Below are 14,527 nucleotides of genomic sequence, written 5' to 3' on the forward strand. Positions count from 1 at the left end.
TACACTGTGTTTTTGTTTATTCTATCTTTCTGTTGGCGTTGCTCCGTGCGCGTGTTGAAACTCCTCAGGGATCCAGGTGGACAACGGAACACCTCACCCACACACCTTACACAATGTCTAAATATGCACGTTGTCAGTTTGTTGTATGTAATAAAGATGATATTTTGAATAAATGTTGTCATATACATAATGATTTCTGTATAGATTAAAGGGGCACTCTGCATTTGCTTCATCCATTAATGAAATGTACCCATTTGATTCTTGAAGAATATAACTTATAAATGCCCCAGTTCATCTGTCATACTTGTCACGATCGTCGGGAACAGATGAGGACCAAGGCGCAGCGTTGCAGACGAACATACTCTTTATTTAGCGATATATAGACAAAATAACCAAAACGATAACGTGACAGTTCACGGTCTAACACAAACCAACTCGAAACAAGATCCCACAACTAATGTGGGAAAACAGCCTCTATAAGTATGGCTCCCAATCAGAGACAACCAGCCACAGCTGACACTCGTTGCCTCTGATTGGGAACCACTCTGGCCAACACAGAAATACCATACCTAGACTCCCGACATAGAAAAACAACACATAGATCTACACACCCTGGCTCAACATAACAGTGTCCCCAGAGCCAGGGCGTGACAGTACCCCCCCCTAAAGGCGTGGACTCCGACCGCGTCAACCAAATACCACAGGGGAGGGACCGGGTGGGCACTCCGCCTAGGCGGCGGATCCGGCTCCGGGCCTGAGCCCCGCTCCCTCTCCAACCCCCCAAAGTACCCCTGGTCCGGTCTGACCCCGCTGGCCGGAGCTGGACTACACACTGGTGGAGCGGATTGCTCTAGCTCCGGCGTGAAGCATCTGACCGGTGCCGGACCAGGCACCGGTGGAACAGGCACGGGACGTGCCGGCCTGATGACGCACACCACTGGCTTGGTGTGGGGAACAGGCACGGGCCGTGCCGGACTGACGACGCACACCACTGGCTTGGTGTGAGGAGCAGGAGCGGGCCGAACCGGGCTGGCGACGCGCACCATTGGCTTGGTGTGGGAAGCAGGAGCGGGCCGGACCGGGCTGACGATACGCACCCCTGGCTTGGTGCGTGGAGCAGGAACGGGCTGGACCGGGCTGACGACTCGCACCCCTGGCTTGGTGCGAGTGGCAGGAACAGGCCGGACCGGGCTGGCGACGCGCACCATAGGCTTGGTGCGGGGAGCAGGAACAGGCCGGGCCGGGCTGGCGAAGCACACCATAGGCTTGGTGCGGGGAGCAGGAACAGGCCGGGCCGAGCTGGCGACGCGCACCGTAGGCTTGGTGCGAGTGGCAGGAACAGGCCGGGCTGGGCTGGCGACGCGCACCATAGGCTTGGTGCGGAGAGCAGGAACAGGCCGGGCTGGGCTGGCGACGCGCACCGTAGGCTTGGTGCGAGGGGCAGGAACAGACCGGACCGTACTGGGGACACACACCACTGGCCCTACACCGGGATCTGGAACGGGCCGGACCGGACTGGTAACACACCCCAGTACCTCTCGCCGTGCCTCTACACCTTCCTTCCCTTCTTTGACCAGTGGCCCCCGTAACCTGGCGGCCTCCTCTGCCAACCCGCTGGACCGCTCTATCGCGGCCTCCTGCTGCCCCGACGTCCACGTCGTGAGCCCCCCCCCTAAACATTTTCTGGGGGTCTCTCTTCCCCGTGGGCCAGGCCTCTATAGTTCTCGCCCAACTCTCGCTCTTCTGCTTCCAACTCCAGCCCTTCTGCTCCTCATTTGGCTTGACCCAGTCGAGACTCTTCCTCCACTGTTCCCAAGTCCACCCTCTCTGCTCTTCATTAGGCTTGACCCAGTCGAGGTTGCCACGGAGATCTGCTAGCGACTCCCCTGGCGATGGCTCCTGGACACGCTGCTTGGTCCAGTTTTGGTGGGATCTTCTGTCACGATCGTCGGGAACAGATGAGGACCAAGGCGCAGCGTTGCAGACGAACATACTCTTTATTTAGCGATATATAGACAAAATAACCAAAACGATAACGTGACAGTTCACGGTCTAACACAAACCAACTCGAAACAAGATCCCACAACTAATGTGGGAAAACAGCCTCTATAAGTATGGCTCCCAATCAGAGACAACCAGCCACAGCTGACACTCGTTGCCTCTGATTGGGATCCACTCTGGCCAACACAGAAATACCATACCTAGACTCCCGACATAGAAAAACAACACATAGATCTACACACCCTGGCTCAACATAACAGTGTCCCCAGAGCCAGGGCGTGACAATACTCCCATCAGAACCCCAAATATAAGCTTGTTTCTCTCCAATGTTTATAAACAAAGTAAATGTAAACAAACACTGTATAGCCTCAAAACATGGTTAAAACTATCATCTTGATATCATGGATGGTCAGTCCTTGCATCCATAGCTCTGTCTATGAATTTGAGAGTGGTTACATTTCTCCAGCCCCATCCCTCTGCTTTGTACCTAAACAGGGGTAGGAAGGACATTTTGTTACTGTTTCAACTGCTTATTGCCGTTTAAATTAGGATTTAAGGGATAGCAAAGGTAAAGGAATGGAAGTAAAGGAATAGAAGTAAAGGAATAGAAAGTAACAGTTTATTTTTATGTTTGTTTGGGGCTTTCCTTTCCATGTTTCAGGAGCAAAACCAAAGTGACCCCAGTGACCCTTGACCTGTAGGTCCTTCCTCTTCATTTGTTCTGTCTGTCTGTGTTGTGGTGTGGTCTTGAAAGGGTCAAGACTTTTCATTTTCTTGCCCTCCTCCACTAGTTCATGGTGTAGTCGCTTGGGATGAGCCTTGTCTTGAGTTGTGAATCTGTAAAGCCTTGATTCCATGCATCCTCTCTTCAACACACCTTCTCAACACATCAGCAGGATGAGGGAGGATGAGGGAGGGTGAAGGAGGGTGAGGGAGGGTGAAGGGAGGGTGAAGGGAGGGTGAGGGAGGGTGAAGGGGGGGTGAAGGGAGGGTGAAGGGAGGGTGAAGGGAGGGTGAGGGAGGGTGAAGGGGGGGTGAAGGGAGGGTGAAGGGAGGGTGAGGGAGGGTGAAGGGAGGGTGAAGGAGGGTGAGGGAGGGTGAAGGGGGGGTGAAGGGAGGGTGAAGGGAGGGTGAGGGAGGGTGAAGGGAGGGTGAGGGAGGTTGAGAGGGAGGTTAAGGGAGGTTGTGGGTGGGTGAAGGGGGGGTGAAGAGAGGGTGAGGGAGGTTGAGGGAGGTTAAGGGAGGTTGTGGGTGGGTGAAGGGAGGGTGAAGGGAGGGTGAGGGAGAATGAGGGAGGGTGAAGGGAGGGTGAAGGGAGGGTGAGGGAGGGTGAAGGGAGGGTGAAGGGAGGGTGAGGGAGGGTGAAGGGAGGGTGAGGGAGGGTGAAGGGAGGGTGAGGGAGGTTGTGGGTGGGTGAAGGGAGGGTGAGGGAGGGTGAAGGGAGGGTGAGGGAGGGTGAAGGGAGGGTGAGGGAGGGTGAAGGGAGGGTGAAGGGAGGGTGAAGGGAGGGTGAGGGAGGGTGAAGGGAGGGTGAGGGAGGTTGTGGGTGGGTGAAGGGAGGGTGAGGGAGGGTGAAGGGAGGGTGAGGGAGGGTGAAGGGAGGGTGAGGGAGGGTGAAGGGAGGGTGAGGGAGGGTGAAGGGAGGGTGAGGGAGGTTGTGGGTGGGTGAAGGGAGGGTGAAGGGAGGGTGAGGGAGGGTGAAGGGAGGGTGAGGGAGGTTGTGGGTGGGTGAAGGGAGGGTGAGGGAGGGTGAAGGGAGGGTGAAGGGAGGGTGAAGAGAGGGTGAGGGAGGTTAAGGGAGGTTGTGGGTGGGTGAAGGGAGGGTGAGGGAGGGTGAGGGAGGTTAAGGGAGGTTGTGGGTGGGTGAAGGGAGGGTGAAGGGAGGGTGAAGGGAGGGTGAGGGAGGGTGAAGGGAGGGTGAAGGGAGGGTGGGTGAGGGAGGTTGTGGGTGGGTGAACTGAGGGTGAAGAGAGGGTGAGGGAGGTTATGGGTGGGTGAAGGGAGGGTGAAGGGAGGTTGTGGGTGGGTGAAGGGAGGGTGAGGTAGGTTGAGGGAGGTTGTGGGTGGGTGAAGGGAGGGTGAGGGAGGGTGAAGGGAGGGTGAAGGGAGGGTGAGGGAGGGTGAGGGAGGTTGTGTGTGGGTGAAGGGAGGGTGAAGAGAGAGTGAAGGGAGGATGAATGGAGGGTGAGGGAGGAAGGTGGTGTGTGGGTGAAGGGAGGGTGAGGCTGTCCAGAGGTGAACGTCAGACCACACTAGGACACCTGTTCAAACTCCTCAGCCCCGAGGTATGTTTGTCTAAGGCCTCTGGAAACAAGACATGAGCAGGGTACAGTTACAGGACTGCTGCTGGAGGAAGGTTTGTTTGAGGAGGATTTAACCGCCTGAGGGAAGGCGTGAGGAAAGGAGGAGATAAGATATAGAGACTGAGACCTGGAAACCACCATCTCTGCTAACTGGATTCATGCAGTGGTGTGGAAACATGAAAACAATCAGGTGCTGGAAGGACCCCTCTTCAAAAAAGTGGTTTACCAAGACACAAAATAGACAATGTTTCAATTGTTTTCAAACGGTTGTACCAGGTGCTTTGAAGTGGGCCGAGAGAGTACAGCACTACTTGGACGAGGGAGGCACGGAGGACATAAGAGGAGACATACTTAGTCTGAGACCCGACAATCACTGCACTGCATAGGCCTTAATCGACCAGCTAAATGGATTCATGCAGTGTTGTGACTGGAACAAAGAAACACTTAGAGTCCCATAGGACTCCTATTGAATTGATATTTCCAGTTCCTCACTTCCTCTGTTCCTCAGTTCCATTTCTGTTTTTTGGAGGTCATCAAACATTTTACACCATCTCACAGCTGACCTTGATAACGTTCATCTCAGCCTAACAACTGGCCTAACAACGGGCCTAACAACGGGCCTAACAACAGCCTAACAACTGGCCTAACAACAGCCTCTTTGTGTGTGTCTGCTTCCTGAATCATCAAACATTACAACATTTATCAGTGATGTCTTGCGTACCGTTGGACACACGCAGGCACCCATCTCAAAGTTTTACGGTACAGTGCCTTGCAAAAGTATTCATCCCCCTTGGCGTTTTTCCTATTTTGTTGCATTACAACCTGTAATTTAAATTGATTTTTTTATTTTGGAATTCATGTAATGGACATACACAAAATAGTCCAAATTGGTGAAGTTAAATTAAAAAATGACATGTTTCAAAAAATTCAATAAATAAATAAAGGAAAAGTGGTGCGTGCATATGTATTCACCCCCTTTGCTATGAAGCCCCTAAATAAATTCTGGTGCAACCAATTACCTTCAGAAGTCACATAATTAGTTAAATAAAGTCCACCTGTGTGCAATCTAAGTGTCACATGATCTGTCACATGATCTCAGTTGAGGATGGAAGTTCACATACACCTTAGCCAAATACATTTAAACTCAATTTTTCAAATTCCTGACATTTCATCCAAGTAAAAATTCCCTGTCTTAGGTCAGTTAGGATCACCACTTTATTTTAAGAATGTGAAATGTCAGAATAATACTAGAGAGAATTATTTATTTCAGCTTTTATTTCTTTCATCACATTCCCAGTGGGTCAGAAGTTTTTGGTAGCATTGCCTTTAAATTGTTTAACTTGGGTCAAACGTTTCGGGTAGCCTTCCACAAGCTTCCCACAATAAGTTGGGTGAATTTTGGCCCATTCCTCCTGACAGAGCTGGTGTAACTGAGTCAGGTTTGTAGGCCTCCTTGCTCGCACACGCTTTTTCAGTTCTGCCCACACATTTTCTATAGGATTGAGGTCAGGGCTGTGTGATGGCAACTCCAATACCTTGACTTTGTTGACCAGAGGACATTTCTCCAAAAAGTATGATCTTTGTCCACATGTGCAGTTGCAAACCGCAGTCTGGCTTTCTTATGGCGGTTTTGGAGCAGTGACTTCTTCCTTGCTGAGTGGCCTTTCAGGTTATGTCAATATAGGACTCGTTTTACTGTGAATATAGATACTTTTGTACCTGTTTACCCCAGCATCCTCCACAAGGTCCTTTGCTGTTGTTCTGGGATTGATTTGCACTTTTCGCACCAAAGTACGTTAATCTCTAGGAGACAGAACACGTCTCCTTCCTGAGAGGTATGACGGCTTCTTGGTCCCATGGTGTTTATACTTGCGTGCTATTGTTTGTACAGATGAACGTCGTACCTTCAGGCATTTGGATATTGCTCCCAAGGATGAACCAGACTTGTGGAGGTCTACAATTTTCTTTCTGAGGTCTTGGCTGATTTCTTTTGATTTTCCCATGATGTCAAACAAAGAGGCACTGAGTTTGAAGGTAGGCCTTGAAATACATCCACAGGTACACCTCCAATTGTCTCAAATGATATCAATTAGCCTATCAGAAGCTTCTAAAACCATGACATCATTTTCTGGAATTTTCCAAGCTGTTTAAAGGCACAGTCAACTTAGTGTATGAAAACTTCTGACCCACTGGAATTGTGATAAAGTGAATTATAAGTGAAATAAACAATTGTTGGAAAAATTACTTGTGTCATGAACAAAGTAGATGTCCTAACTGACTTGCTAAAACTAAATTTTGTTAACAAGAATTGTGTGAAGTGGTTGAAAAAAACGAGTTTTAATGACTCCAACGTAAGTGTATGTAAACTTCCGACTTCAACTGTATACACCTGTTCTGAAAGGCCCCAGAGTCTGCAACACCACTAAACAAGGGGCACCACCAAGAAAGTGGCACCATGAAGACCACGGAGCTCTCCAAACAGGTCAGGGACAAAGTTGAGGAGAAGTACAGATCAGGGTTGGGTTATAAAAACATATCCAACACTTTGAACATCCCATGGAGCACCATTAAATCCATTATGAAAAAATGGAAAGAATATGGCACCACAACAAACCTGCCAAGAGAGGGCTGCCCACCAAAACTCACGGACCAGCGAAGGAGGGCATTAATCAGAGAGGCAACAAAGAGACCAAAGATAACCCTGAAGGAGCTGCAAAGCCATTTTTGGCCATCAAGGAAAACGCTATGTCTGGCGCAAACCCAACACCTCTCATCACCCCGAGAACACCATCCCCACAGTGAAGCATGGTGGTGGCAGCATCATGCTGTGGGATGTTTTTCATCTGCAGGGACTGGGAAACTGGTCAGAATTGAAGGAATGATGGATGGCGCTAAATACAGGGATATTCTTGAGGGAAACCTGTTTCAGTCTTCCAGAGATTTGAGACTGGGACGGAGGTTTACCTTCCAGCAGGACAATGACCCTAAGCATACTGCTAAAGCAACACTCAAGTGGTTTAAGGGGAAACATTTAAATGATTTGTAATGGCCTAGTCAAAGCCCAGACCTCGATCAAATTGAGAATCTGTGGTATGACTTAAAGATTGCTGTACACCAGCGGAACCCATCCAACTTGAAGGAGCTGGAGCAGTTTTGCCTTGAAGAATGGTAAAAAATCCCAGTGGCTAGATGTGCCAAGCTTATAGAGACATACCCCAAGAGACTTGCAGCTGTAATTGCTGCAAAAGGTGGCTCTACAAAGTATTGACTTTGTGGGGTGATCAGTTATGCTCGCTCAAGTTTTCTATTTTTTTTTCTTATTTCTTAGTTTCACAATAAAAAATATTTTGCATCTTCAAAGTGGTAGGCATGTTGTGTAAATCAAATGATACAAACCCCCCCAAAATTCATTTTAATTCCAGGTTGTAAGGCAACAAAATAGGAAAAATGCCAAGGGGGGTGAATACTTTCGCAAGCCACCGTATTTGATGGTAACATTTGTTCAGCAAATTTAAACACTGACCACAACATTTACATTTACAACACTTTCCCAATATCATAAAACTGGGAGCTCTCTGTTTGCTTCTCTGATTCTCTATTAAATGGGGCGTGATCGACATCGTCACCTTGACGTTTTACTGCTGTCTTATCACTGTTGGCATCCTAGGAGTTATCAGACACACAAAAGCACACACACACACACTCCTATGATTGAGTTATCAGTCTGGACAACCCAGCGTTGGGACACTGTTTGACTTGGCAATTTGAAGGTATTTCTGAGCAATATAAACCTTAAACCCACAAGACCTTTGGGGTTTAGATCTCATGTTATATGTTTAAGACTGTATGTATCAGTGCAGTCAATAGAGAACATGGTAAATAAAATAAAAGAACATCATGAGATATACACTACCAGTCAAAAGTTTGGACACACCTACTCATTGAAGTGTTTTTCGTAATTTTTATTATTTTTTACATTGTGGAATAATACTGAAGACATCAAAACTATGAAATAACACATATGGAATCATGGAGTAACCCAAAAAGTGTTAAACAAATCAAAGTATATTTTATATTTGAGATTCTTCAAATAGCCACCCTTTGCCTTGATGACAGCTTTGCACACTCTTGGCATTCTCTCAACCAGCTTCATGAGGTAGTCACCTGGAATTCATTTCAATTAACAGGTGTGTCTTCTTAAAAGTTAATTTGTGGAATTTCTTTCCTTCTTAATGCGTTTGAGCCAATCAGTTGTGATGTGACAAGGTAGGGGGGGTTTACAGAAGATAGCCCTATTTGGTAAAAGACCAAGTCCATATTATGGCAAGAATAGCTCAAATAAGCAAAGAGAAACTATAGTCCATCATTACTTTAAGACATGAAGGTCAGTCAATACGAAAAATGTCAAGAACTTTGAAAGTTTCTTCAAGTGCAGTCGCAAAAACCATCAAGCGCTATAATGAAACTGGCTCTCATGAGGGCCACCACAGGAATGGAAGACCCAGAGTTACCTCTGCTGCAGAGGATAAGTTCATTAGAGTTACCAGCCTCAGAAATTGCAGCCCAAATAAATGCTTCACAGAGTTCAAGTAACAGACACATCTCAACATCAACAGTTTTTTTATTTTATTTTATTTAACCTTTATTTAACTAGGCAAGTTAGTTAAGAACAAATTCTTATTTACAATGACGGCCTACACCAGCCAAACCCGGACGATGCTGGGCAAATTGTGTGCCGCCCTATGGGACTCCCAATCACGGCCGGTTGTGACACAGCCTGTTCAGAGTGGACTATGTGAATCAGGCCTTCATGGTTAAATTGCTGCAAAGAAACCACTACTAAAGGACACCAATAATAAGAAGAGATCTGATTGGGCCAAGAAACACAAGAAATTGACATTAGACCAGTGGAAATTTGTCCTTTGGTCTGGAGTCCAAATTGGAGATTTTTGGTTCCAACCGCCGTGTCTTTGTGAGACGCGGTGTGGGGTCGAACGGATGATCTCCGCATGTGTAGTTACCACCGTAAAGCATGGAGGAGGTGGTGTTGTTATGGTGTGGGGGTGCTTTGCTGGTGACACTGTCTGTGATTTATTTAGAATTCAAGGCACACTTAACCAGCATAGCTACCACAGCATTCTGCAGCGATATGCCATCCCATCTGGTTTGGGCTTAGTGAGACTATCATTTGTTTTTCAACAGGACAATGACTCAACACACCTCCAGGCTGTGTAAGGGCTATTTGGCCAAGAAGGAGAGTGATGGAGTGCTGCATCAGATGACCTGGCCTCCACAATCCCCCGACCTCAACCCAATTGAGATGGTTTGGGATGATTTGGATGGCAGAGTGAAGGAGAAGTAGCCAACAAGTGCTCAGCATATGTGGGAACTCCTTCAAGACTGTTGGAAAAGCATTCCAGGTGAAGCTGGTTAAGAGAATGCCAAGAGTGTGCAAAGCTGTCATCAAGACAAAGGGTGGCCATTTCAAGAACCTCAAATATAAAATATATTTTGATTTGTTTAACACTTTTTGGTTACTACATGATTCCATATGTGTAATTTCATAGTTGATATCTTCACTATTATTCTACAATGTAGAAAATAGTAAAAATAAAGAAAAACCCTTGAATGAGTAGGTGTGTCGAAACTTTTGACTGGTAGTGTATGTTTAACCAGTCAATAGAGAACATGGCTGTATCAGAGGTAAATAAATGGAAAGAACATCATGAGATACAGTGGGGAGAACAAGTATTTGATACACAGCCGATTTTGCAGGTTTTCCTACTTACAAAGCATGTAGAGGTCTGTAATTTTTTTTATCATAGGTACACTTCAACTGTGAGAGACGGAATCTAAAACAAAAATCCAGAAAATCACATAGTATGATTTTTAAGTAATGAATTTGCATTTTATTGCATGACATAAGTATTTGATACATCAGAAAAGCAGAACTTAATATTTGGTACAGAAACCTTTGTTTGCAATTACAGAGATCATGCGTTTCCAGCAGGGATTTTAGCCCACTCCTCCATACAGACCTTCTCCAGATCCTTCAGGTTTTGGGGCTGTCGCTGGGCAATACAGACTTTCAGCTCCCTCCAAAGATGTTCTATTGGGTTCAGGTCTGGAGACTGGCTAGGCCACTCCAGTACCTTGAGATACTTCTTATGGAGCCACTCCTTAGTTGCCCTGGCTGTGTGTTTCGGGTCGTTGTCATGCTGGAAGACCCAGCCACGACCCATCTTCAATGCTCTTACTGAGGGAAGGAGGTTGTTGGCCAAGATCTCGCGATACATGGCCCCATCCATCCTTCCCTCAATACGGTGCAGTCGTCTTGTCCCCTTTGCAGAAAGCATCCCCAAAGAATGATGTTTCCACCTCCATGCTTCACGTTGGGATGGTGTTCTTGTTGTTGTACTCATCCTTCTTCTTCCTCCAAACACGGCGAGTGGAGTTTAGACCAAAAAGTTCAATTTTTGTCTCATCAGACCACATGACCTTCTCCCATTCCTCCTCTGGATCATCCAGATGGTCATTGGAAAACTTCAGACGGGCCTGGACATGCGCTGGCTTGAGCAGGGGGATCTTGCGTGCGCTAAATGATTTTAATCCATGACGACGTAGTGTGTTACTAATGGTTTTCTTTGAGACTGTGGTCCCAGCTCTCTTCAGGTCATTGACCAGGTCCTGCCGTGTAGTTCTGGGCTGATCCCTCACCTTCCTCATGATCATTGATGCCCCACAAGGTGAGATCTTGCATGGAGCCCCAGACCGAGGGTGATTGACCGTCATCTTGAACTTCTTCCATTTTCTAATAATTGCGCCAACAGTTGTTGCCTTCTCACCAAGCTGCTTGCCTATTGTCCTGTAGCCCATCCCAGCCTTGTGCAGGTCTACAATTTTATCCCTGATGTCCTTACACATCTCTCTGGTCTTGGCCATTGTGGAGAGGTTGGAGTCTGTTTGATTGAGTGTGTGGCCAGGTGTCTTTTATACAGGTAACGAGTTCAAACAGGTGCAGTTAATACAGGTAATGAGTGGAGAACAGGAGGGCTTCTTAAAGAAAAACTAACAGGTCTGTGAGAGCCGGAATTCTTACTGGTTGGTAGGTGATCAAATACTTATGTCATGCAATAAAATGCAAATTAATTACTTAAAAATCATACAATGTGATTTTCTGGATTTTTGTTTTAGATTCAGTCTCTCACAGTTGAAGTGTACCTATGATAAAAATGACAGACCTCTACATGCTTTGTAAGTAGGAAAACCTGCAAAATCGGCAGTGTATCAAATACTTGTTCTCCCCACTGTATGTATGCTATAAAGCATTTATAAACCCAGTAGTTTGGGTCCTTGATGCTGATTAGCTGAAAGCCGTGGTATATCAGACATTATAAACTGGGTGGTTCGAGCCCTGAATGCTGATTGGCTGATAGCCGTGGTATATCAGACCGTATACCACGGGTATGACAAAACATTTATTGTTAGTGCTCTAAATACATTGGTAACCAGTATATAATAGGAATAAGGCACCTCTGGGGGTTTGTGGTATATGGACAATATACCGGGCGGCAGGTAGCTTAGTGGGTAAGAGCGTTGTGCCAGTAACCGAAAGGTCGCTGGTTCTAATCCCCGAGCCAACTAGGTGAAAAATCTGTCGATGTGCCCTTGAGCAAGGCACTTAACCCTAATTGCTTCTGTAAGTCGCTCTGGATAAGAGCGTCTGCTAAATGACTAAAATGTAAATGTAAATATACCACGGCTAAGGGCTGTATCCAGGCAACCCGCGTTGCGTCGTGCTTAAGAACAGACGTTAGCCGTAGTATATTAGCCATATACCACACCCCCTCGGGCCTTATTGCTTAACGCCTGTATGTGTAAGCCCTTAGATCAGGGTTCTTCAACCCAGGAACCCCCTCCCAGGCAAACCAGTGACCCAGGAACCCCCTCCCAGGCAAACCAGTGACCCAGGAACCCCCTCCCAGGCAAACCAGTGACCCAGGAACCCCCTCCCAGGCAAACCAGTGACCCAGCGACCCCCATCATACGTTAGCAACAACTGTGCTGTCTTGTCTTATCATCAGGTGAATGATAAAGGCAAGGAGAAGTAATCAACATTTTAAAATCAATAGTTTATCATTATTTTGACCTCCCCACATTATAACAGGAAGAGGAAGTGTAAGCTCTAACATAACCTGTTAACTGGAAAGGTAACTCCAAACACATTTTTTGCTAAGAGGAGCTGTTTAGCTGGTTAAACCAAGGTTAGCCATGTGTTGGAAAAAAATGTATGTCCAAGTCAAGAAAGCTTACCAGCAGCCAGCGACAAAAAATGTATACCACACACACACGCGCACACGCACACGCACACGCACACACACACACTAAGAGTTTGATGTCTCTGGCTCTCTGCTGACTCCAACTGACCAAAACCCATCACTGACCATAAAATGACCCTGCCATGGTACTGTTCCGAGGGGTATTATGGGTAATACACACTATGTTTACAAAACATTAGGAACACCTTCCTAATGTTGAGTTGTAACCCACCCTTTTGCCCAAAGAACAGCCTCAATTCGTCAGGACATGGACTCCACAAGGTGTTGAAGGCCTTCCACAGGGATGCTGGCCCTTGTCGACTCCAATGCTTCCCACAGTTGGCTGGATGTCCTTTGAGTGGTGGACCATTCTCGATACACACGGGAAACTGTTGAGGGTGAAAAACCCAGCAGCGTTACAGTGCTTGACACTCAAACCGGTGCGCCTGGCACCTACTACCATACCCCGTTCAAAGGCACTTACATTTTTCGTCTTGCCCATTCACCCTCTGAATGGCACACATACACAATCCATGTCTCAACTGTCTCAAGGCTTAAAAATCCTTCTTTAACCTGTGTCCGCGCCTTACTACTCTGATTTAAATGGTTTTAACAAATGACATCAATAAGGGATCATAGCTTTCACCTGGATTCACCTGGTCAGTCTATGTCACGGAAAGAGCAGGTGTTCCTCGTGTTTTGTATACTCAGTGTAATAAGATATGTATATAGACAATATTGCTGTGATTGTGTACAACACAGGAATGTTGGATATGTTCAAAGAATGTCCAAATAATGACGTTGTTATAAAATAGAATAGAATATAATCATTTTATTTATTATTATTTTTACTTCCCGATGCCTTGCCGAAAAATATTGTTATGTTCTGGGTATAGCCTAGAGTTTGTTCCTTTTGCAAATCCAAACTAAAACATGAAACTGGCTGTGTATTTCACCCTTTTCATATTTTCACATGCTCTGAACAGTTTAAATTGTTTAATGATTATATGTGTGATTATGCTTTGGGTTTATGGCAAGCAGCCTATCACATTTTCAAGAATAGGCTATTGAAATGTTCACGGTTGGTATCCTTGATGCCGTTAAAAAACAACTTCAGGGTCAGATCAAAAAACATATGAAACACCAAAGCGTGCCTTGCCTTGAGCCATTGTTCTAGCAAACAAATCCGTTTCTCGTTGATAAGCCCTCAGAACAAAACACGGCGCCGCAGTTTGACACAGCTTGTTGCTGACCGTTACCGCCAAACTGCGGGAGAGATTGCGGGAAAACGATATCTCAGACAATACGTTTCCAATGCTACTTAATAAGAGAACATTTCACAAAATAGCCAGCGAGACAAATAAATGGCACACTATTAGTCTATAGATTTAATCAGTAACTGATGCCGCTGTCGAGGATGAGAAGAAGGATGATGATGATAGTAGTGGCGATGATAAAGATACATGTGATGATGATGATTATTTAGGATGATGATGCTGCTGCTGCTGATGATAACATGATGATTCAATCCCATGCCACCACTGTTAATTACATTATAGGAAAGCGTCTGTTGGCTCTCCTGTCATTGAGCGCACCTGTTCCGTGCAGGCCGGGGCTGAGCTCAGGGTGTGAGGCAGCATACGGAAGTGGCAGGTGGCAGTTAAAACAAAATGAACCCTTCTCTCGCCGGTTCCCGCCCTTCAGCCCGCCTCAGCGCGAGCTCCAGTCCGGTTGATTCATAAGGGACCAAATTACCCGCGGGCAACAGAGGGCTAGTAGCCAATTATATTGATATACAAATATTCCCACTTTATTTCTGTGTAATTTTACAGCAAAGATGGCAAGAACGCGGTAGCCTAGTTTATAGCAGAAAGTAATGAATAGCCTAGCAATAATGATAATATT

This window comes from Coregonus lavaretus (assembly GCF_964263955.1).
Source record: "Coregonus lavaretus genome assembly, contig: HAP1_SCAFFOLD_1244, whole genome shotgun sequence".
Taxonomy (NCBI): Eukaryota; Metazoa; Chordata; class Actinopteri; order Salmoniformes; family Salmonidae; genus Coregonus; species Coregonus lavaretus.